Here is a 26,153-nt window from a genome sequence, read left to right as displayed (position 1 = left end):
ACAAACGTTCAAATATTTGAAAAGTATTAATCCGCAAACGAACCTTTTCCGGAGGTGCGAAGGCTGTAGAACGAGAGGACATGAAATGAGATTGAAGGGGGGCAGACTCAAGAAAAATGTCAGGAAGTATTTTTTCACAGAGAGAGTAGTGGATGCTTGGAATGCCCTCCCGCGGGAAGTGGTGGAAATGAAAACGGTAACAGAATTCAAACACGCGTGGGATAAACATAAAGGAATCCTGTTCAGAAGGAATGGATCCTAAGGAGCTTAGCCGAGATTGGGTGGCAGAGCCGGTGGCGGGAGGTGGGGATAGTGTTGGGCAGACTTATACGGTCTGTGCCAGAGCCGGTGGTGGGAGGCGGGGCTGGTGGTTGGGAGGTGGGGATAGTGCTGGGCAGACTTACACGGTCTGTGCCCTGAAAAGGACAGGTACAAATCAAGGTAAGGTATACACAAAAAGTAGCACATATGAGTTTATATTGTAGGGCAGACTGGATGGACCATGCAGGTCTTTTTCTGCCGTCATTTACTATGTTACTATGTTAGTCTGTCTTGTGTTTTTAGTGTAGTGGCTGCGTGCAGCTCTCAGTCCTAGTCTAGTTCCGTGCCCAGCCTCCCTCGTGTTTCCCAGACCCAGGGTGGGTCTTCTGGATCTTCAGTTCCTGCTTTGTCCTGCAAGTCCTGCCGGCCACCCGCACTCCGGAGCTCAACTCCGGAGGAACGGTGGTCAAGCGCAGGTGAAGCTGTTCCTGTTCTAGTTGCCTGTCTCAGTTACTACTCCAGTCCAGAGTTTCAGTCCTGCTCGTCTGTGTATCCAGTTCCAGGGTGGTCTTGCCTGCCGCTGCCGCTCCTCGGCAGTGGCCCAAGGGCTCACGAATTCCGGTTCTGCCTCGAGTACCCAACAATACTTATATTCTGTTTCTTACAATAGCAATGCACAGTTCCTGGAAAATTTTCAATACTGGATAAAGACAACAGTAGAGTGCCTGAAGGGTCTCTACTGGGACCTGTACTGTTCAACATATTCATAACTGATCTGGAGAGAGGAGTAAGAAGTAAGGTGATCAAATTTGCAGATTACACAACATTTTTCAAAGTATTACAACAGAAGAGTACAACACAGTTGAGGAAGCTTTTCTTTCCAATATGGCATTTCTCATCCCAAGCACAAACAGTATCAGTAATAAATCTCAGTACTGAGACATTCATGTTGGAACTGAAGCATACGAACATAAGTGTTGTCATACTGGGACAGACTGAAGGTCCATCAAGCCCAGCATCCTGTTTCCAATCGTGGCCAATCCAGGTTACAAGTACCTGGCAAGATCCCAAAACAGTACAATACATTTTATGCCACTTATCCTAGAAATAGGATTTTCCCCAAACCCATCTTGTGATTTTCCCCAAGTCCATCTTAATAATGGCTTATAGACTTTTCTTTTAGGAAACTATCCAAACCTTTTTTTAAACCCCACTAATCTAACTGCTTTTACTACATTCTCTGGCAAAGAATTCCAGAGTTTAATCACATGTTGAGTGAAGAAATATTTTCTCTAATTTATTATAAATTTACTACTTTGTAGCTTCATTGCATGCCCCCTAGTCCTAGTATTTTTGGAAAGACTAAATAAGCGATTTATGTGTATCTGTTCCACTCCACTCACTATTTTATAGACCTCTATCATATCTCCCCTTTGCACTCAAAGACAATGCAAGAGACTCATGTATCACTTTTGACAGCATCACAGATTGTGTCCAGCACTCAGTGTGGACCATTCCATACTGTGAAAATGCCAAGAGAGGTCCTCAAATATATTCTTGTCCAACCCGTTTTCAAATATCAATGAGGCTGTAAGTGAATGAGCCTCAGTAGAAATGAATAACCCAAGAGTAAATACTGATGACTTTGGTATAAATTCTTTGAGATTACTATTTATCCTATGACTAGTAGGAGTGGCTGAGTTTATCTCTAGATAAAACTACTTGGAAGGGTAGCACTTGAAGCCAAATCTCCCTGTCTTTGTTAAGCAACGGAGAACTGATGCCTTGGTACTTATGTATGATGCTTGCTGCAATGCATCACTAAGCCAAAATTTGAGGAACTCTTCTCCTGCATCAAATGGGAACAGCGCAAAGGTTTTCTATAATTGATTTTTTTTAAAATGTGTTTTTATTACTACTACTTAACATTTCTAAAGCGCTACTAGGGTTACGCAGCGCTGTACAATTTAACATAAAAGGACAGTCCCTGCTCAAAGAGCTTACAATCTAAAGGACACGTGAATAGTCAGTTCGATAGGGGCAGTCAAATTGGGGCAGTCTGGATATCCTGAAGGTAAGAGTTAGGTGCCGAAGGCAGCATTGAAGAGGTGGGCTTTAAGCAAAGACTTGAAGATGGGCAGGGAGGGGGCTTGACGTAAGGGCTCAGGAAGGTTGTTCCAGGCATAGGGTGAGGCGAGGCAGAATGGGCGGAGCCTGGAGTTGGCAGTGGTGGAGAAGGGTACTGAGAGGAGGGATTTGTCCTGTGAACAGAGGTTTCGGGTGGGAACATAAGGGGAGATGAGGGTAGAGAGGTAGTGAGGGGCAGCAGACTGAGTACATTTGTAGGTAAGAAGGAGAAGCTTGAACTGAATGCGGTATCGGATTGGAAGCCAGTGAAGTGACCTGAGAAGAGGGGTGATATGAGTATATCGGTTCTGGTGGAATATAAGACGTGCAGCAGAGTTCTGAACAGATTGAAGGGGGGATAGATGGCTATTATTATCCACTGATCAAAAATATTTAAGTTAGATATTTGAACCTCAGTAAAATATTTATTCCCTCTGCACTGCATGGGAGTCCATCATCCCTGTTCTTAGCACCTGGGAGATGATGCAGTCTTATGGTTTTGATTGTATATAGTAAACTGTTTCTGTGGGACTTCCGGTGGACCTGCCTGTACCATACAATTGAAACTGAGACTGCTACACCAGGCCCAGCAGTAAGAATGCCGGTAGTGGAATCCCATGCAGTTTAGAGGAAATGTTGCCCTCAGTGCTGAAGAACTACCAATGAATCATTGATGTGGCTCCTGGCTTTTTCAATAGTGATGCATGCAGGAGGTGAGTTTAAACTTTTTCTGCAAGTAAAATCCTGTTTTACACATGTAAAACATTTTTTTTTAGTTCAGATAACTGTATTAATAATTTCTAAATAAAACTGCAAAAATTATATATAAAGAACATTTCTCTCAGTATTTATTAAAAATGAGAAATTGTTACTCATTGTTTAATTGTAAGCCACATTGAACTGGACTTTTTTTCTCGATAATGTGGAATATAAGAATAAATAAATTCCATCACTGGAGACCACATTTGCAGGAAAGATTTCAGTGTCCCTCTTTACTCTGCTGCTACTCTTTGATAAAGAGATATCTGACACACATAATTCCATCACATATTAACATTTAGCACTGAGTTGTCCTCCAGTTATTTATTATTAACTTTACCACTAATGATGGTAGCATATTCAGCAGTTTTGCTTGGTGTTTAGTCTTCAATAACTGTTCCATTCCCTGTATTTAATACCAAACTAATGTTGCCATACATCTTTTTAGTATGATGTAAGGTTACAACAGAAGAAAATTACATGTGATAATGTTCCTTTTACTATCTGCATGACTAACAAGAAGGGTTGCTAGACTTATCTATCTGCCTTAGAAGCTTTTAATGGTGTCCAGAATGACTCAGAAGCCGTGAAAAATAGGGATTGTGTTATGGAGGCAGACTGTGATAGTCTGACTGAAGAACTCCAAAAATACTCCCATTGTTGAGGAGTGAGTAGGCAGCTAGCCTTGCCTTACTAGATTCTCTCTGTCCCCAGATAATTAGAAGCATTATTTTAAGGAGTTGGAAAAACTGGGAAGCGATATATCCAGAGGAACTTAACTGGAGGCAACAATTTTCTAAATCCCAATCTTCCATATCTTCTTCAGGCTTAAACTTAGAAACAGAGAAACATGACGGCAGATAAAGACCAACCTGCTTATAATCGAACGAGAAAAACGCCCAAGTTCCGACCTAAATCGGGAGATGGACGTTTATCTCACAAAAACAAATAAAGCGGTATAATCGAAAGGCGATTTTTGGACGTTTTCAACTGCACTCCGTTGCGGATGCGGACAAAGTTGATGGGGGCGTGTCAGAGGTGTGGCGAAGGCGGAACTGGGGCGTGGTTATCTGCCGAACAAAGATGGGCGCATTTCACCGATAATGGGAAAAAAGTATGCGTTTTTAGCTAGAATTTAGGACACTTTTCCTGGACCCTGTTTTTTCACGAATAAGGCCCCAAAAAGTGCCCTAAATGACCAGATGACCACTGGAGGGAATCGGGGATGACCTCCCCTGACTCCCCCAGTGGTCACTAACTCCCTCCCACCACAAAAAACGATGTTTCACAACTTTTTATTTTCACCCTCAAATGTCATACCCAGCTCCCTGACAGCAGTATGCAGGTCACTGGAGGAGTTGTTAGGGGGTGCAGTGGACTTCAGGCAGGTGGACCCAGGCCCATCCCCCCTACCTGTTACAATTGTGCTGCTTAATGCTTATTAGTCGTCCAACCCCCCCAAACCCACTGTACCCACATGTAGGTGCCCCCCTTCACCCCTTAGGGCTATAGTAATGGTGTAGACTTGTGGGCAGTGGGTTGTGAGGGGGATTTGGGGGGCTCAACACACAAGGGAAGGGTGCTATGCACCTGGGAGCTCTTTTACCTTTTTTTTTTGGATTTGTAAAAGTGCCCCCTAGGGTGCCCGGTTGATGTCCTGGCATGTGAGGGGGACCAGTGCACTACGAATCCTGGCCCCTCCCACGAACAAATACCTTGGATTTATTCGTTTTTGAGCTGGGCGCTTTCATTTTCCATTATCGCTGAAAAACAAAAACGCCCAGCTCACACATTGTTGAATAAAACATGGGCGTCTATTTTTTCCCAAAATACGGTTCGGTCCACCCCTTCACGGACCCGTTCTTGGAGATAAACGCTCATGGAGATAGGCGTTTTCGTTCAATTATGCCCCTCCAAATGACCCATCCAGTCTGCCCATCCGCAATAATCACTAACTTTTCCTTTTCCTAAGGGATCCCACATGCTTGTCCCATGCTTTCTTAAATTCTGACAGTCCTCAGTCTCCATGACCTCTACAGGGAGGCCATTCCATGCTTCCACCACCCTTTCTGTGAATTAATACTTTCTTAGATTCCTCCTAAGCCTATTTCCTCTTAACTTCATCATATGCCCACTCATTCCAGGGTTTTTCTTCATTTGAAAAAGGCTCACTTCCTGTACATTGATGCCCCTGAGATATTTAAACGTCTCATCATATCTCCTTTGTCCCTCCTCTCTTCCAGCATATACATGTTGAGGTTCCTGATAGAGAATGACATGGGGACAAACTTTGTCCCCATCCCCGCCCCGTCCCCGTGGGTTCTGTCTCCATCCCCACCCCGTCCCCACAGGTTTTGTCTCCGTCCCTACCCCATCCCCACAGACCCTGTCTCCATCCCCACCCCGTCCCCACAGGTTCTGTCCCTGTGGGCTTTATCCTCATCTACAGAAGCCTTGAACACTTATGATTTTATATTTAAATCTTTTTATTAAAGTATAAAAAGGAACAATATGCTGTGCAACTATTGTGTATAAATTACAAATAGAAAAGAATAATAACAATGAGCAGCTATTAATAACCCTCCTTCCCACCACCACCCTCTACCCTTCCAACTAGAAAATGACACGGAGACAAAGTTTGTCTCCATCCCTGTGGGCTCTGTCCCCATCCCCATACCCGCGGTTACTATGCTTCCCCATCCCTGTGTCATTCTCTAGTTCCTGAGCCTGTCCCTATATGTCTTACATCCAAGACTGCTTAACAATTTTGTAGCCGTTCTCTGGACTAACTCCATCTTGTATATCCCTTCGTAGGTGCTGCCTCCAGAATTGCACACAGTACTCTAAATAGGGACTCACCAGAGACTTATACAAGGGCATTATCACCTCTTTGTTCCTACTGGTCATCCTTATGCACCCAAGCATCCTTCTGGCTATGACCATCACTTTTTCCATCTGTTTGGAAACTGTAAGGTCATCAGACACAATGACCCCCAAGTTCCGCTCTTCCTGTGTACACAGAAGCACTTCACCCCTATATTGTACTGTTCTCTTGGATTCTTGTGACCCAAGTGCATGACCCTGCATTTAGTATTAAATCTTAGTTGCCAAATATTGGACCATTCCTCAAGTTTCGCTAGGTCCTTCCTCAGTCATCTACTCCTTCCAGGGTGTCCACCCTTTTGCAGAGTTTGGTATCATCCGCAAAGAGATAAACCTTACCAGACAGCTCTTTTGCAATATCACTTATAAAGATGTTAAAAAGATCCAGCCCTAGGACCGATCCCTGCGGCACTCCACTGATAACATTTCTATCTTCAGAGCAAGCTCCATTTACCACTACCCTCTGTCTCCTTCCGTTCAACCAATTTTTAACCTAGTCAGTTACTCTAGGTCCCATACCAAGGTTACTCAGTTTATTTATGAGTTACCTGTGCGAAACAGTGTCAAAGGCTTTGCTGAAATCCTACACCAATTCTAGCGCTCCCTCCTATGCCCAAATGTTTGGTCACCCAGTCAAAGAAATCAATCAGTTGACACGACCTGCCTCTAGTGAAGTTATGCTGCCTCGGGTCCTGCATTCAATTAGAGAAACCTCACAATACTCCACTTTAGAAGTGTTTCCATTAGTTTACTGACCACCAAGTTCAGACAGACAGGTCTGTAATTCCCAACCTCCTCTTTACTTCCACTTTTGTGCAAAGGGACCACATCTGCCCTTCTCCAGTCCTCCGGGACCAATCCGGACTCTAAGGAAGCATTGAAGAGGTCCATCTTCTCCGAGTTCCTTGAGCTCCCTCCATTGCTTTGTCCAGTTTTAGTTTAGCTAGCTCCTCAAGAACACAGTTGTCTGAGAATGGGTCTTGGTCTACCATACATCCATCCCCATTTGGATTTGTTTTCTGCGGTCCTACCCCTGGCCTTTCATCTGTGAACACAGAACAGAAATAGTTGTTAAGCAGGTCAGCTTTATCCTTATCAGCTTCCACATATTCCTTCCTCTCAGCTTTGAGTCTCACAATGCTATTATGGCACTTCCTCCTGTTGCTTACATATCTGAAAAGCATCTTATTCCCCCAATTTTACCGTATTAGCTATCTTTTCTTCCATTTGCCTCTTTGCTTTCCTGACAGCCTTTCCAGTTTCTCTTAGCTTATCCAGGTATTTTCTCCTGTCTTCTTCTTTGAGTCATTTTATAATGCATGAAGGCTAACCTTTCCCTTACCTTTTCGGCTACTACGTTCAAGGAGCAAAGCGGCCTTCTTTTCCTCTTTCCTTTATATAATTTATTAACAGAAAGGTTGGTTGCCTTTAAAATAGCTCCTTTCAGTCTTGTCCACTGCTGTTCTACTTCCTTCAGCTGTTCTCACCCTACTAACATTTTCTTGAGAAATCCCCCCATCTCAGCAAAGTTAGTTCTTTTGAAATTCAGGACCTTCAATCTTGAATAAGCCCTCTCCTCAGTCTGAATATTGAACCACACCATTCGGTGATCACTAGATGCCAAATGGTCTCCCACCGTGACATCAGAAACATTCTCTCCATTTGTAAGCACCAGGTCCAGAATTGCTCCACCCCTTGTCGGTTCCATCACCCATTGCTGAAACAATTCTTCCTGTGGAAAATCCAAGATACCTTTGCTTCTGGACCAGTGGCGTACCGAGGGGGGGCGGTGGGGGTCCGCCCCGGGTGCAAACCAATGGGGGGTGACTGACCGTGATGTTCTAACTTCTTCTACCTTCTGCTCCGCGCTGCTCCGACGACCGTCTGTCATTTTGGACTTCCCCTGGGCCCTAACGCTGCACCACTCACTTGTCTCCTCCCAGCCAGCGGCTGCTCTCTGTCTCCCTCCCTCTCAGTCTCCGAGTCCGAGACGAGTCCCGCCCATCTGACGTCATGACGCTAGACGCCTTTCCTAATCCTCCCCCTGCGGCACCCTGCGCGCCAGTGCGCTTTGGCCTTCCTGCTGCAGTAATGTCGTCTCGGTCTCCTTTGGCTCCTCCTGACTCTTTAGTCTGTACTCCTCTCTCCGTTGCAGACTCGCAGGCAGCAGAGTTGCACAGCTGCAGTGAGGTTTATTTCATTTTTCCACCAGGTATTTTTCTCATCTTATTTTGACTGGTAATAACGGTTTCTTTCTTTGATTACTAAAATGAGCCAGGGCAGGCAACGTGGGTTTTGCACTGGATGAGAAGGAAAGAGACATTTCCTATTTTCCTGTCATCCCTCCAGATCAGACTAGATTAGACACATGGGTATGCCTATATGCCCTCTCCCTCTAGAAGCTGAAGACTGAGAACCACTGAAGACTGAACCAATGGCTGGCATCCCCTATAATTATAATTATTATGCTATTTATTTATTATTTATTGCATTTGTATCCCACATTTTCCCACCTCTTTGCAGGCTCAATGTGGTTTACAATACATCATGAGTAATGGAAATATATCAGAAAATAGACAATTGTGTTACAGCAGGAGTTTGGATATATGATAATGATAAGACATGGTAGTAGTATAACAAGCATATATTGCAAAACAATTCTAAATATGTGTGGGGGAGTTGTGTATATTCACATTGGTTGACTTTTGTGGTATGCCGTGGTAAAGAGATGGGTCTTCAGTAGTTTGCGGAAGTTTGTTATTTCGTAAATCATTCTTAGGTTGCGCAGCAATGCGTTCCATAGCTGTGTACTCAAGTAGGTAAAGTTTGACGCGTGATTTGGTTGTATTTTAGACCTTTGCTATGCAGCCTTTCCCCAGTCAGTATTTCTCAAGTTCTAACAGAAGGGCTTAGGGTGAGGAACCATGAACCGTGGTGAAGGCCACAACCAACCCAGTTGGGTTTTTGAGATTTCCACGGTCAATATGCATGAGAGACTGATTTGTGTGTATTTGCTTATAATATATACAAGTAAATCTGGTTGCCCACCTCTACTGTAGCACTGCACTAATTAACAATTATTGTTGAAATCTTAGGTTATTAAAGTTGTACTTCGTGTACTGACTGACATATGATATTTTAAAGAAACAAATTCTAATATGGTACAGACTTATCCTGATGATTGATCACACTCATTTGTGCAATTAAAAGTCTTGTTTGTTCAGCAATATGCCAGTTGGTAAAATGGTTCCTTTTCCACCCCCAGCAATGGCTGCACCGTTGCAGTGTTCTCTGCAGTCCTGGATAGTGCTATATAAATGCAAATTTCCATTTTCTGCATAATGGATTTTGCAAGGCTTAGACCAAAGAATTGGTTATTTTCTTGCTCTAGATTTTTGAAGCTCCTATCTTGAGCACTTTTTTCTTGATCACTTTATTTTCTCAACCCTCTTTGCCCCCTCTTCCCTGCAAAAATCAATTCATCTACCTTGTGATGACAAATAATTTTTTCATGGGGGGGGGGGGGTGTTAAAAAAGGTCAGCCCCGGGTGTCAAGTAGGCTAGGTACGCCACTGTTCTGGACGAACCCACAGCAGGCACACCCAAATTGACATCCGGCATATTAAAATCACCTATCAGTAGTACTTCCCCTTTCCTAGCTATCTTGTGGATGTCATTAAGTCTCTGTCCATTTCTTCTGACTGTGAAGGTCACCTGTATATTACTCCAGTGTAAATACATATTCCTTTCCCTCTTTCCAGTTTAACCCACAGTGCTTCATCTGTACCCCACGTGACCTGCAGTTCTGTCACTTTAATATTATTCTTAGCATATAATGCCACTCCTCCAGCCTTTTTTCCTACCCTGTCCTTCCTAAATAGATTATAGCCAGGTATAGATATATCCCAGTCATGGTTCTCCATGACTGCCACTAAATCCAAATCTGCTTCTATCATTGTAGCCTCTAGATCTAGAAGTTTATTTCCCATACTGCGGACATTGGTATACAAGGCTCTCCAGATGTTAATCTTTTATTTCTCTTCCAAAGGGGCATTCGATGTTCTACCTTCCTGAGGGTTATTTATGACTTTAGTGCCTTTTTTACCCATCCCCATCAAGTTTAATTTAAAGCCCTCTTTAGTACTTTAGCCAGTCTGTTGCTGAAGACACTCCGTCTCTTCCTTGATTGACACCACCACTGCTCAGTAGCTCTTGGAAAGTCATCCCATGGTGTAGGAAACCAAAGCTCTCACATTGGCACCATCTATGCAGCCACACATTTAGCTCCAGGATGCAAGCTTCTCTCACTCGGCCTTTAATATTAACAGGGAGGATCAATAAGAACACAACCTGTGCACCTAGGTGTTTCACCCTCTGACCCAAATCCATGAAGTACCGTTTGATGTGTTCTGTAGGATACCTAGGCTTGATGAGTCTAGGCAATCTTTCCACATCACGAATCTTGGCACCAGGCAGACAGAACACCTCCTTAGACAACATGTCTGGTTGGCAGATAGGTGTCTCAGTACCCCTCAGAAGAGAATCTCCAACCACCACTACCTTTCACTTCTTATTGGTCACTTGTCCAGTGGTGTTGAGTTTTGATTGTGTTGTTTCCTCCTGTTTTTCAGGTGTTTCTAGCTCTTCTGGCTTTAGGGCTGCAAACAGATTCTTCAGTTTGACACGAGATGGTGTTGGAGGGTTGATCTTGCAGGATCTGGTGGCCCGAGACCAGTTGTGCTCTGTCTGCTCAAGATCTTCTCTCCTTTTGTTGGAAGTCCCCAGTGTTTCAACATGCATCTCTGTGATGAATTTCTGGTTGTCACAGATGTTTCTTAGTCTTGCCACCTCCTCTTAGTTCTTGTACTTCTTTCAAGAGGGATTCAATGTGCATACATTTATCACATGAAATCTGAATCTTGCCTTAGTCCATGCATTCAGTCTGGACAGAGGCAGAAGCAGTAATGGGAGCTGCAACTTTAGGGGCTCGTTGCCATACTTGAAGTGTAGGAGCTGCTGTACTTGTGGGTAAAGGATATGAAAAATGGTCTATCAAAGTACCAACCCTATTTTTTTCCCATATCTGTTCTGTAGGATATAGGAAGCAAGGAATTTTAGTGTAAGATCTAAAAACTTGTTCAGATTCATTCTGTGGGTGAAATTTAATGTACCTTCTAACCTATTGATGGAATATTCATTGATTTAGAATTGCTTTCAGAGTTTAGGATTTCTTTTTTCCTCCCCTGATTTAGTGTTTGGTTGTAGGCCTAATTTGAGGAATAATCTTACATTGTATTTAGGTAAACTATTTAGGAAGTGTCAACCCTGGGGTGGGCGGGGGTGGCCTACACAACCAAATACCTGTAGAATGTGTTAGCTGTATTAAACCACTAAATTATACAGTTGTTTGGGTGAATAAATAAGGATTAGAGGAAGGGAGTTTCTAAAAACACAGCTCAAAGGTAAAGATTAGCCAGACATGCCAAAAAATGTCTTATCTGTGAGGTTTCACCACAAAGGCAGAACTCAACAGAACATGTGCTGGCCCTGAACTTCCTTATTACTGGAGGTTTAGCTCCACCTATGCTGATCAAACCTATCTATAAGAAACTAGGTTGGGGGGGGGGGGGGGGGAAGGGAAGAGGAATTCTAAAACACCTTAAGATTAAAGAGCTATTTTATTAGAACTTTTACAGTTTTTAAATGCAGTGCCCAGATTAAAACAGATATCAGATTACAAAAACAGTTAATAGACACGTAGAAACATTTTAAGGGTAAACAAGTAGATAATTTTTTTTTTAATACAGTGGAGACAAGAACAGACAATGATTTGAGGAAGAGAGTGCCCCAAAACACAGCTGAAAGGTAAAGATTAGCCAGAATCTATATGAATATACGAATTATGAATTAAAGTTCACTGGATTAACCATAGGTATTGAAAGGAGCATTTTGATGAAATGCTCCCATTGTTGAGGAGTAAGTAGGTAGCTAGCCCTGTCCTTCTAGACTCTCTCTGTCCCCGAATAATTAGAAGCATTATTATTTTTAAGGAGCTGTAAAAACTTGGAAGCGATATGTCCAGAGGAACTTTTCTGGAGGCAACAATTTTCTAAATCCCAATCTTCCGTAACTTTGTCAGGCTTTAATTTATGAACTTTAAGACATTGGATTAACTATAGGTATTGAAAGGAGAATTTTGATGAAAGACCAAATTCCAGTTGCAATAGAAGATCAAACTTGAGTTTTAATTAACCATATAAAAGGGTTTTTATAAAATTATACCTGGAATCATGCACTTAAAAGTACATGAAATGCCAACAATGTATGTACTTTCAGCAAACTCAAGTGTAAGTGTGTTCTGGAGCTGTAAAGATAAAGGCACGGTTTTATATGTATAATTCATAAAATAAACGAACACAGCAAGGGTGACAATGGAAAGAGCAGCAGATGATGACCAAATAAATCTGCTTTATTGTGATATCCAAGACTCAACACGAGTCGTGTTTCGGCCTAAAAGGCCTTCTTCAGGAGTCTTCTGTGGATGTGTCTTGATACTTACTTAGGCTAAAATGGAATGCAGATGATGTCTGATATCTGGTTACTTTTATGTAGAAAACTTTTTAAACAACCAGATATCAGACATCATCTGCATTCCATTTTAGCCTAGCTAAGTATCAAGACACATCCACAGAAGACTCCTGAAGAAGGCCTTTTAGGCCGAAACACGACTCATGTCGAGTCTTGGATATCACAATAAAGATTTATTTGGTCATCATCTGCTGCTCTTTCCATTGTCACCCTTGCTATGCTCGTTTGGTTTGCTTGTCTGCAAGAGTTACTGTCCTTTTGTTTCCTGCCATGTCCCAATTCATAAAATATACACGTGCATAATTTACATGTTAACATTTAAGCCTCCAAATATCTGTTGCTTCAATATAGCTGCGATTTCTGCCTGTTAACTTTTAGTATTTAATAAAGACATGCAGGTGATTATTATTTTAGAAGTCCTACTCTTGATTTCCACATGGAAATACCAGGACTAACACGCGGATACAGCATCTACGTGGAAATCATGATTGTAGAACAGCTGCAATCTATATGTGAATGTGTTGGCCATCTCTATTTAGAAAAGAGGTATTTTGGAGATATGGCATATGTAGTGCTGAGATGTACATACTGATGAAATATTCTGCAAAGGCCATGCATGTGGAGGGCATAAAATCTAAATGTCAGCATCTGCATCTACTATTAATCATGCAGAAATGCTGACCTTACTTGTCATTTGGACCTGATGCTTACATTGGTTGTTGCTGGAAAAGATCTGAGGGTGTTTTGCTTGCCTGATTATCATTTTTGTCCACATAGGTGTGCATTTAGCTTTTTTACATTTCCCTGCTCTGCTTCTAGCCCTCTTTATCACTCCTTGTTGCCTTTTTATTCAAACTCCCTGTGGCTTCCTCCTTTCCCTCAAACTCCCAATGTGAGTACCTTGCCATCAGGTCTGTGTGTCTTTTTGTGTGTGTGTGTCTGCATGTGTATGTGAGGAGTCAGCCTTATCATAGGATATATAGTTCCAGGAACCAGTTTCTGGACCTCACAGATGAGCAGTGCTGCAGGGAGTTCAACATTGATAAGACTGCCATCCACCATTTCTGCTTTCCACTTCACCACACAGAAGGGACACGCATGCCAGCTTGTTTTTCATTTTCATCAGCCTTCTCTTCCAATTTTGCTATATCTTTTTAGAGATGCAGTGTCCAAAATTGCCCACAATATTGCACCATGGAGCAATAGAAAGGCATTATAATCTCAGTTTTGATCTCCGTTCCTTTCCTGGTAATTATTAACATTCTATTTATTTACGTTTATTAAAAAAATTGCTATAACTCTTTAGCAGGTCACAGTGGTTTACAAATTACATACATACAAACTAACTTGCCCCCCCTCCCACACACACACTCACTCACTCACACTCACATGAAAACCCCAAAGGCCCAAAATATTCCACAAAAAGCCAAGCTTTCAGTCACTAAAAAAACCAGACATATAATCAGATAAACTTTTCAACTCTACAGAAAGCTTATTCCAAAGGCAGGCGATCAAATGCGCAAAAACTGAAAATCCTTAGATGGAAGAAGTTGCAAGTCATGAATATATTTAGCACAAACTGCTCTTCTAGAAAATGGTCTGAAATTACATTTCAAATATTCCAGACCCAACCACAAGGGTCCTTTTATTAATGCGGGTTTCCTGCACACCAAAATGCAGTACTGTGGGGTAGGTGCCCACGGTAGATCAGGCATCTGCGTATGCTTCCCCAGTGCTATAAAACTACTTTGTATTTTTTAGCGTTGGGAGGCAGAAAGAAGGCGTGGCCAGCACTACTTGTTTAGCACAGCTGCATTGCGGCATGCCAACCAACTTGCGCATGGTTAGCATGTGAGCCCTTTCTGTCTATTAAATAGGTGTTGGTAAGGGCTCGCATGCTAATGGCCATGCACTAATTTGGAAATTAGCGCCTGGCAATTACTTGGAAAAATGGAAATGCAGCCATTTTACAGCCATGCAGCTTAGGAAAAGAGCTCCGCGGGATTTTAAAAAGAACCCTCGATTCCGCTGGCAGCCAATGTAAATTATAACACTAAAATGTTGCCCTACCTATCCCAAAGCTTTCTATATGTAGTCGTTTAAGCTGCTATATTCTGTATCCTTTGCAACTGACATTACACATTGTACTTTTTTTGTGATACCTAAACTATAGCATGAACACGTTGCATATGTTCTACCTATTAAAATTAGTAAGTAGATTTCATAAGTTTACTTGTAAAGAGGTTACTCTTGGGTCAGTGACTATGCACACGCTAAATAAAGAGCTGTCTGGAAAAATAAATAAAAAGTGAAAGGTCATAAATACAACACAGAATCAACCGACACATATCCTTAGGCATGTATAGGAACACAATTAGTAAGAGCAAATTGGCAAATAGTAGTGAATGCCATAAACAGAACTACCTAGTTAGAAATATTCTCTGAATACTAATGTCATGCTTACTCCATGTTACAACATATTTAAAAGGACATAACATTTATGGTGTAGCATATATGATAGCCAACTTATCTATAACACTGCACTTCAACATTCCAGTGAGAGCTATAGCAGATTTGATTCCATTAATTACTACAAATGCTTTCAGGTAAAAGTGTAAAATTAAAAACACTGAAAAAAGTACATAAATGACGACACACGTCTCTTCATAGTAACAGAAATAAAACTACTACTATAGCAATGCACAGCTAATGATTTGTACAAGTTCAAGAGCAAGGTTACAGTGTTAGACAAATATTAATTCCAGTTTTCTCAGTTTTCTATATGCAGTGCACAGGTGCAACTTGAAGAGCACATTATATGGTATAATCACTGAATTCATTCAACCGGACCTTGGAGAGTTAAAAACATATATTCTGAGCAACAGGACTCTTCGGTCCAAAGGATGAGAATGAAGCAGCGCAGCGTATTTGTGTATCCAGGTGATTCTGGTTCCCAACTGGGAAAATAGGACTGTTAACACCCACATCCCTTGACAACTGTCCAATTATGTATATCACACTTGGCCTACTGTTTGCAGTAGAAGTAATCAATAAAGGATGTGGTTGAGTGAACATAGATTTTGGTTGAACCAATGCATGAAAAGTTAATCATTTACTCGGAGTGGAGAAATCAAATACAGCAAAGATGAAACAGCCACTAAGGGGTTTGGTTGATTGTGCCACAAGTTTGTGGGGTAGGCCTGAAAGTAATAAGGCAAATGGAATCAGTGACAAGAGAAAATGTAAAAAGCTTTCTTTAATCTCATGATTTAATATAAAAATGTTTTGATGTAATTTTGGAAACTTTACATCAAAGGACCTTTGACCCATCTGAAAAAAAATATGAAAACTACTGGTGCATGCCACTTCTTTCAAACAAAAAAAAAAAAAAAAAAAAAGCAATCAGATCTACAACAAGGAGATCATTTACAATTATTTGTACAAAACATCTTCCAATGTGGTATATATCATTCAGTGTAAAAAATGTAACGAAGGATGCTATATTGGAGAAACAGGCCAGATGCTTAAGACAAGATTCAATTTACATAGACATCACATGAACAATACTGGTGCCAGCAGGGTTCCCACGCCTGTTGGTCAACATTTTACAGGACCAGGACACTCTACCAGTGACTTCACAGTGAGAATCCTGAAAGGTAACTTTAAAACCATACAAGAACGTAAGACCTTTGAAGTCAGAATGATTGAATATTTTAACACCCAACAGAAAGGACTTAACAAGGATCTGGGGTTCCTAACCCATTATAAACCATAAAGCTGTATGTCTCTGTTGATCACCCTCCCCTCACCTATCCACACCCATCCTGTTAGAATATCAATGATATGCTTTGATGTCCCCATGCATACCTCCTACCCACCCCCATCCTCCCACCCTGTCAGACTGTCATAGTAATGCTTGAATGTTTTCACTTATATACACTGTCAGCTAGCACATTTGCTTATTTCTGATCTGACGAAGAAGGGCAACCTTCGAAAGCTAATCAAGAAATGTATTAAGTTATGTCCAATAAAAAAGGTATCATCTTATTTTCTTTTCCATGTTTTATTTTGTTTGATTTCTATTGATAACTACAAAACAGCAGAATCAGAGAGAAACAAGAGGCACAAAAAGAGCGGCAGCAAAAAGTTCAAATGTCTAAAAAAGGAGCAGCCGACAGAACCAACTAGAAGCCCAGTGTTGGCAAACTTTATACACTAACCGCCTTGTTTTCGAAAGTGATGGGCGCCCATATTTCGACCCAAATCGGGAGATGGGCGCCCATCTCGCAAAGGCGCCCAAATCGGTATAATCGAAAGCCGATGTTGGGCGTCTTCAACTGCATTCCGTCACGGGAACGAACAAAGTTGATGGGGGCGTGTCGGAGGCATGGTGAAGGTGGGACTGGGGTGTGTTTATCGGCCGAGGGGAGATGGGCGCCTTCGGCCGATAATCAAAAAAAAAAAAGGGCGGCAGAAGCGAGAATTTGGGTCGCTTTTGCTGGACCCTTTTTTTTCACGACCCAAGTCCCAAAAAAGTGCCCCAACTAGCCAGATGACCACCGGAGGGAATCTGGGATGACCTCCCCCAGTGGCGTAGGAAGGGGGGGGCGGGAGGGGCGGTCCGCCCCAGGTGCATGCGCTCGGGGGGTGCCGGCCCCGCTGGTTCCCTGCTCCCTCTGCCCCAGAACAGGTTACTTTCTGTTCCGGGGCAGAGAGAGCAGGGAACCAGTGGGGCCGATGCAGCTCCGAGCGACGTGCACTCGCGGCAGATCGGCCCTCCCGCAGGTAAGAATGCGCTCCGGGGGGAGGGGGGTGTTTCGCTCCAGAGGAGGGGTGCACCGCAGAGGGGGGGGGGGTGCGCGCCATGCTGCACCCGGGGGGGGGGGGTGTGCAGCGGCGACCCGCCCCGGGTGTCATTAGCTCTCGCTATGACACTGACCTCCCCTGACTCCCCCAGTGGTCAGTAACCCCCTCCCACCATAAAAAAAGAACTTTAAAAACTTATTTTGACAGCCTTTATGTGAGCCTCAAATGTCATACCCAGCAGTATGCAGGTCCCTTGGGGCAGTTTTTAGTGGGTGCAGTGGACGTCAGGTAGGCAGATCCAGGCCCATCCCCCCCTACCTGTTTCACTTGTGCTGGTTAATGTTGAGCCCTCCAAAACCCCCCACAACCCACTGTACCCACATGTAGGTGCCCCCCTGCACCCCTTAGGGCTATGGTAATGGCGTAGACTTGTGGGCAGTGGGTTTTGGGGAGGATTTGGGGGGGCTCAGCACACAAGGGAAGGGTGCTATGCACCTGTGAAGTTCTGTTTTCTGTAGTTGACACCGCAGGAGAGATAAACAGGAATGATACCAGGAATTCTTCCATAAAGTGGATGATTTAGCATTCTTTTCTTTGGGGGACTGAAATTGTTTAGCCGGTAGAGGCTGAAAGGGGCTACCTTTGAGGCTGAAGAGCTGAACCAAGCAGAGACAGAGGAGTTAACCCTCTGGACTGTACCATATAAAAGGGCAATTGTTTGAGTTCTACGAACCGTACACTTTGAGAGCCATGGAGTTGGAAAGAAATTACTGCAATTGAACTGTGCCATCCTTTTAACTTGCTGGACTGAGGAGTGCTGCCAGAAGCCCAATGCAGAGAAGGGTCTGGGCCACCATAGGCGGTCGGTGGCCCAACTGTTTGGGGAGGCTAAAGGGGGTGGAGTTAGGGATGGGGCCAGGGGTGGAGCTTAAATCCATAATTGTCTGATAACACACAGAAAAAAAATAAATAAAAATAAAAGTCACAATACTTTTATTAAATTTAGATATTAAATATGTATCATATGTCAAAGAATAAAGTGATTGCTCAAAGCATATACTAACCATAATCGCTCAACTGCAAAACACTATGCACATCTTTGTGGAAAAACACACTCAGAACTTTACTGTACCAAAAATATTACACTGGGCAGAACCTAATACACCATTAGGGGCTTATAGCCCATTTAGTTATGTTTAAACAAAAGAGATCTGCATTAAAAAAATATTTATTTTTATTTTGACCTATAAAACCACTTGTCCCTGAAACATGCCTAAAAACAGAATAATCCAGTTGTGTATCTAAAATGCTAATTCCTACAAATGAGATGACATTAAAATGTGATTCCATGTGCCCCAGCTTTAGTCTTGTTACATCAACAATCAAGAACAACCTGGATGCAGCAGCTCAAAAGTTTGTTTGTTTTGTTTGGGCTGAAGGCAGTAAGGATGTCATGCTGGGGAAACACATTAACCAAATTGGCTTCCTTGTTTACTTACTGGGCTACAAAGGCTCACTTCCACTCGTTTTGGGAGTCTTGCATCTTTCTCCCTGTTTCTTCTGCTGCCTGCTGTCTCCCTGGTCGTCATTTTTACTGCACTGAAGAGTTCTGCCTCAAGGCACCGGCAATTCAGAGACTCAGAGTCAGCCTTCTGCCAGCGTCGGGGCTTCTCCTCAGGGGCGTCCAGGACTCTAACGTAACTTCCTCTTTTCTGCAGAGCTGGGAGGGAGTGAGACATGCCTGAAGAGAAAGCCCCGATGCTGGCAGAAGGCTGACTCTGAATTGCTGGTGCCAAGGCAGAACTCTTCAGTGCAGTAAAAATGACGATGGAGACGGCGGGCAGCAGAAGAAACACAAGATGGTCAGGGCCTCCCCAAGTCTCTTATACGGGGCGCCTATGTGGGCCACTGTTCCCTCCAAGCTTCATGGCTGTGTGGCCACGCAGTTGTCCTGTCCCACCGCACAGCCAGCGAGACCTGCTCCATCTGCTGCTGCAGCAGTGGCAGCAAAACAAAGTACAAACATTGTGGGGCCACATTGAATGTGCCTTCGGCTGCTGGTCCTGCTCCCCTCCGATGTCACTTCTTGTTCCAGGGAAGAGTCAGCAGTCATGGGTATGTTCAATTCGGCCCCACAATGTGCCTCCAGGAAAGGAAGATGCTGGATGGAAGTGGGGAGAACAGAGGGACACATGATGGATGGAAGTGGAGAGGAGAGAGGGGCACATGCTGGATGCAAGTGGGGAGGAGAGGGAGGACAAAATGTTGGATGGAAGTGGGGAGGACAGAGGGCCACATGCTGGATACAAGTGGAGATGACAGAGGGGCAGACGATGGATGGAAGTGGAGAGGAGAGAGGGCAAATGCTGGAAGGAAGTGGGGAGGACATAAGGGCACATGCTGGCTTGAAGTGGGGAGGAGAGAGAGGACAAAATTCTGGAAAGAAATGGGGAGGACAGAGGGGCAGGCGCTAGATGGAAGAGGGAAGAGAAAGGGGCAGATGCTGAATGGATGAGGGAAAAGGCAGGGAAGATGCTGGATGGCGGGGGGAGAGGATAACATTAGTGAGAGACTGGGGAATAAGTGGAAGTGAAATAGGAGAGCCAGGGTGAGTGAAAGAGGTAGCAAAATATAGACAGACACTGTAAAAAGAGGGAAATTGATGACTGAGACCCAGATGCACAAAGGTCCCATTAAGAATCCGTCTGTATTCGGAAACCGAGGGATTCACAAACAGAATCGCATGCAAATGAGCTGCTCGCTGCTTTTGCGACCCGACTCATTTGCATGTGATATAGGGGAAGCCAGCCGGTGAGCTGAGCATGCACAGAACAGTCAATTGCTATGTGTGGCTGCTCTGCGCATGCTACAGACGGCTCTCATACATGCAGACAAGCTGCGTGTATGAAAGCAGTAGATGTACCCTTTTTTTTTTGTAAGCACAAAAGCGCTTTTTTTTTTGCATGGGTAGACCTTTGTTGGGGTTCCCTGCCTCCCCGCTGCTGGGAAAAATGGGAAACGCCTCTCTGCTCTCATTTTCTTTGAGGAATCAGCATCAGGGCTTGGTTTCACCCCCAGCTGTTCCTGCTGCTTCCTTCTATTGGCCGGCTGACACCCTAGAACGCTCATCTCCCTGAAGATGGACTCTCATTGGCTGGCTGCTGTCCCAACTCCTCCTCCCTGCAGGGCTTCCCTGATGACATCACTCTAGAGCTGTGAACTGATTGGATCTGAACTTCCTGGTGTTCCCCTCCAGTAGTGAGTAGGCGGGACAACCCAGTCTGACACTGTTCAATTGGTTTAGCCCCTCTCTGTTAGAAACTTCTGGCATGGGGGATGCTGTTTCCCATAGACGCTGTTTGATGGAACCTTGTCTTCTTTGCATTTTTGGTAAGTCACCATTACTTTTATGCTTTACATTTCGGCACTGCCCCCCCTTTCTTGCCAGTAAAATGTCATTTGAAAAAGAAGCATGGTAAGGCTTTCATAAACACAAAGAAGCTGCGTGTAAGCTGGTGTCCTTTTTTTCTGTGCTCCATCTTCACTGCCTTGTTTCTCCCCTTCTCCTACATGCGACAATGAAGAACGAGAGCTCCAGACCTCCTGTTAAAATTTCCACGGTAAAGGTAGGGACTGCTTTTGTGCATGGGCTCGGAAATGGCTGTGCATCGCTTTGCATGCACATTATAATAGTAATTAGCTCATTATAATAGCTTTGCATTCCATTTTCGTTAGCTGCTACTGTGATAGGAAAATGGCTCAGAGAACCCTTTTGTGCATGTCTCGTTTTATTACTTGCTCGCTAAACTGGCTAGAACTAGTTTAAGAACCATGTTGCTGGCTTGTTAGATTTAGTGCATCTGGCCCTGGATAGTAAGAAAGAAATCTGGATAGAGGCAGAAAATAAACTGAAGAGAGCTGAAAGGAAAAGGAGGAGAGAAAATTGTCAAATGGACAGAAAAACCAGGCAAGACGAGGAAAGCAGAAACCAGAGACTGGGACCAATACAACTGAAAAAAGTAAATGACTAGACAACAAAGACAGAAAAAAAAGAATTTTATTTTTAGTTTAAGACAAAGTAGAGTGTTTATGTTTATTATAATTTTGGGGAAATATGAACTCCCCCTCAAATCACAAGTCAGGTACCTTGGAATACAGCTAAATTCAACACTGACTCTGAAATCCCAAATCCAAGCAACTTCAAGAGCTACTTCTCTCACTTGCGACAACTACACTTGCTGTCTCCTTACATTAAAGCAAGTCTTGTCTCAGTTGTGCATGCCATGATAAAAACAAGACTGGATTACTGTAATGCACTCTACACTGGTCTGACTACAAAGTGTTTGCACCAGCTCCAATTGATTCTGAATGCTGCGGCAAGACTAATAGAATGTTGAAAGCAACGTGACCACATCACACCATTTTTGCAAAAACTTCACTGGCTACAAGTACAACACAGGGCCAAATTTAAAACTCTATGGGGCTGATATTCAGACTGCGGGAGTTAGCCCGGTTAACTCCCCATTCAATGCCGGGCCGTTTCCGGTGAGTAGCATTGGATATTCTACTACTACTACTGCTACTAATCTATAGCAATACTAGATGTACGCAGCACTGTACACTTTATATGCAAGTACTTTCTCTGTTCCCAGAGGGCTCACAGTCTAAGTTTTTGTACCTGGGGTAATGGAGGGTTAAGTGACAGAAGGTTTACTTTTGGCCAGTTAGAAGATAACCGGCAATGTTAGTATTCAGACCTAGCCGGTTACAGGGGCGTAGCCACGGGCGGGCCTGGACGGGCCCAGGCCCAGCCACTTTCCCTCCAGGCCCGCCCATCCAACATCCTGCTGCTGTCGCTGCCTTTTCTCCCGTGACTCCGCCGGGTCCAGGATGCAGCGTTCAGCAGCGTTGCCTGCCTGCCTTTTAAAATAATTTGTCTGCCCAGGCTACGCTGCATTTACTTCTTCGCCCGTCGCAAAGCGCTGCCGTTCACACAGGCAGCTCCACTCCCCTTTACCGCGTCCATCTGGCCCTACGTATCCACTACAGGAAGTGGATCAGAGAGGGCCGGATGGACGCGGCAAAGGGGAGCGGAGCTGCCTGTGCGAACGGCAGCGCTTTGCGACGGGCGAAGAAGTAAATGCAGCGGAGCCTGGGGAGACGAATTATTTTAAAAGGCAGGCACGCAGGCAACGCTGCTGAACGCTGCTTCCCGCCACGCTGGTGACTGGCACAGGAATGAGACTTCTCAAGCCTTGGGGGCCTCCAGAAGATTCTTCAGCTGGCAGGGCACGGAGATCCCCGCCATCCCAGGTATTTATCTTTACGGGAGGGGGATGGACAGAGAGGAAATATGTGGGTCATGCCACCCAGTCCACCCCCAGGCCCACCCAAAAATTGAGGTCTTGCTACGCTACTGGCCGGTTATCTTCTAACTGGCCAAACATATCTCACATCTTTACGCGGTCGAATATAGCTGCTAAAGTGGGGTTGAAAGTTGGCAGATAGTCCGATTATATCAGCTGTTATGGCTATCTGCTACTTGCTAACTGGTGTTATTGAACAGGAGATAGCCTGATATCCCCCGCTGAATATTACCGGATAGCCAGTTATGGGGCATTTAACCGGCTGGTTGCTAATCCTGGCTGATTAAATGCTTTTGAATATCGGAGGGTATGTTTGATTTTCAAGGCTACCAGTACAATACAGAGTCAAATTTTAAACATAGTAACATAGTAACATAGTAGATGATGGCAGAAAAAGACCTGCACGGTCCATCCAGTCTGCCCAACAAGACAACTCATGTGTGCTACTTTTGTGTATACCCTACTTTGATTTGTACCTGTGCTCTTCAGGGCACAGACCGTATAAGTCTGCCCAGCACTAGCCCCGGGCAGACTTATACGGTCTGTGCCCTGAAGAGCACAGGTACAAATCAAAGTAGGGTATACACAAAAGTAGCACACATGAGTTGTCTTGTTGTCTCTATGTTTGATCTTCAAGGCCCTTAAAGGAAATGGCTCAGAGTACTTGAACTACTACTACTACTACTATTTAGCATTTCTATAGCGCTACAAGGCATACGCAGCGCTGCACAAACATAGAAGAAAGACAGTCCCTGCTCAAAGAGCTTACAATCTAATAGACATAAAAATAAATAAATAAATAAAGTAAGGAAATCAATTCAATTAATGTGAATGGGAAGGAAGAGAGGAGGGTAGGTGGAGGCGAGTGGTTACAAGTGGTTACGAGTCAAAAGCAATGTTAAAGAGGTGGGCTTTCAGTCTAGATTTAAAGGTGGCCAAGGATGGGGCAAGACGTAGGGGCTCAGGAAGTTTATTCCAGGCGTAGGGTGCAGCGAGACAGAAGGCGCGAAGTCTGGAGTTGGCAGTAGTGGAGAAGGGAACAGATAAGAAGAGCAGGATCTCCCTCTACACTCCTCCAAGGTTACTAAGGTACTCCCAAGGAGTATCCTTAACCACACCCTCTCCAAAAGACATGACATGATGTGATACCCGCAAGCGAGCCTTATCCAAATTAACCCCCACACTTTGGAATGCACTCCCTGAAAGGCTTTGCATAACATAAGACTATCTCTACTTCAGGAAGCAGGTGAAAGCTTGGCTCTTCAACCAGGCCTTTAATAGAAGTAGTAACTAACTTGTTAGTCACACACACAAGGAATGACACCGGCTGCACATACTATAGCAAGACATGTTTATCCATTCCTACCCTAGCTAAAATAATATTCAAGCACCTTTCTGACCTCATTTGAATCTTTCTTTAAAAGAGCACCTTATTTTCTTACTCCTATTACTCTATCTTATCTATCTATATGTTCCATCTTTGCTTACACCCTATGCTGTCTATTACTACTACTACTACTACTATTATTGCATATTGTGTTGACGTGGAGGGGCATAATCGAACGTCGCCGGCCAAATAGATCGCCGGCGATCTATGTTGGCGGCGGCGCTACAACTGGCCGGAATCGTATTATCGACAAAAATGGCCGGCCATCTTTTTGTTCAATAATACGGTTTAGCCCGGCTAAATGCCTTGGATGTTGCCGGGTTTGAGATGGCCGGTTTTGTTTTTCAGCGATAATGGAAAAAAATGCCGGCCATCTCCAACCCGGCGACATCGAAGGCATTTGGTCGTGGGATGAGTCAGCATTTGTAGTGCACTGGTCCCCCTCACATGCCAGGACACCAACTGGACACCCTAGGGGTCAGTGCGGTGGACTTCAGAAAAACCTCCCACATGCATAGCTCCCTTACTTTGGGTGCTGAGCCCCCCAACCCCCCCCCAAAACCCACTACCCACAAATGTACAACACTACCGTAGCTCTTAGGGGTGAAGGGGGCAACTACATGTGGGTACAGTGGGTTATGGAGGGCTCCCATTACCAGCACAAGTGTTACAGGTGGGGGAGATGGGCCTGGGTCTGCCTGCCTCAAGTGCACTGCACTGTAAAAGTGCTCCAGGGACCTGCATACACGCAGGCCTCTAGGACTTGTTGCTGCTGTATAACCTTGGCACAGCAGTTCACACCTGAAGACTAATCTCTTTGAAAAAGTCCTTTATTTGAATAAGCACGTTTACTCACAGTTAACTGCAGATCAGAGGTTGTGCCCCACTGGCAAAGAGTCTCCCTGGTACTGAGATTAGCAGTAGGTCAGAGCTGGTAGAATGGTGTACAATGCCCTCTTTCAGCCACATTCAAGGTAAGAACCAAGTTCTATTACGTGGGTAACACATGAAAGGGATCTAAAACTGCTTTACAAAAACGGCCACTACCTCATGGACTACCGGAAACACAACAGGGCATACTCTGACCCAGTTAGCAGGGGGAAAAGCACCATGGGAGTAGAGCCCACTACCCTACACCCACCACAATGTATTGCTGATGTGACTCTGCAGTGCACCTAATAGAAAAGGTGTCACACTCACCCGAGAGCCAAATCACAACCAGTGAAAGGCTGTCAGAGGATAGAACACATTCTGCTGTCATGGAGGTGGGTTCGGCATTTGAGGCTGGCATACAGGCTGGCAAAAAAGGTTTTTATTTTTATTTTTTTAGTATGGGAGGGGGTTGGTGACCACTGGGGGAGTATGGGGAGGTCATCTCCCATTCCCTCCAGTGGTCATCTGGTGAGTTGGGGCACCTTTTTGAGGCTTGGTCGTGAAAATAAAAGGACCAAGTAAACCCGGCGAAATACTGCTTAACGCCGTTTTTTTTTCCATTATTGGCGAAAGCCGGCTATCTGGTAGCCACGCCCATACCCGCCCATGTCCCGCCTTCGCTTCGCCGCCGACACGCCCCTTTGAACTTTCGCCGGCGAGGCGACGGGAAAGCAGCGATGCTGTCAAAAAAAGCTTTCGATTATACCGATTTCGCTGCTTTTCCGAGATTGCAGGCCATCTCCCGATTTGTGTCGGGAAATGGCCGGCGATCACTTCCGATTATGAGCTGGACTGTCATGTAGCAAACTGTGCCATAGTTATTGATTGAACATTGTTACTGTTATAATTGTCTATTGCTTATGTTTGACTTGTTCTTGCTGTAGACCACCTTGAGTGAACTCCTTCCTATAGGAGGTAAATAAATCCTAAATAAATATATCGCTTTTACATTAAATAGGTCAAAGCGGTTAATAGGTCAAAGCAGTGTGGTAGCTGTGTTAATAAACGTTAATAAATAAAAATAGAAAATGGAAATAAAGTGT

General features: G+C 44.1%; 1 protein-coding gene across 1 annotated transcript in view; it reads right to left on the bottom strand.

Moving 5' to 3' along the window:
* Window positions 1-26,153, bottom strand: part of TTC29 (tetratricopeptide repeat domain 29) — a 321,745-nt gene that overhangs the window by 87,291 nt on the left and 208,301 nt on the right. The gene's annotated exons all lie outside the window — the stretch shown is intronic.

This window comes from Microcaecilia unicolor, chromosome 2, assembly GCF_901765095.1.
Source record: "Microcaecilia unicolor chromosome 2, aMicUni1.1, whole genome shotgun sequence".
Taxonomy (NCBI): domain Eukaryota; kingdom Metazoa; phylum Chordata; class Amphibia; order Gymnophiona; family Siphonopidae; genus Microcaecilia; species Microcaecilia unicolor.
The sequence above is the reverse complement of the archived record's forward strand: the minus strand, read 5'-3'. Positions and strand labels throughout refer to the sequence as shown.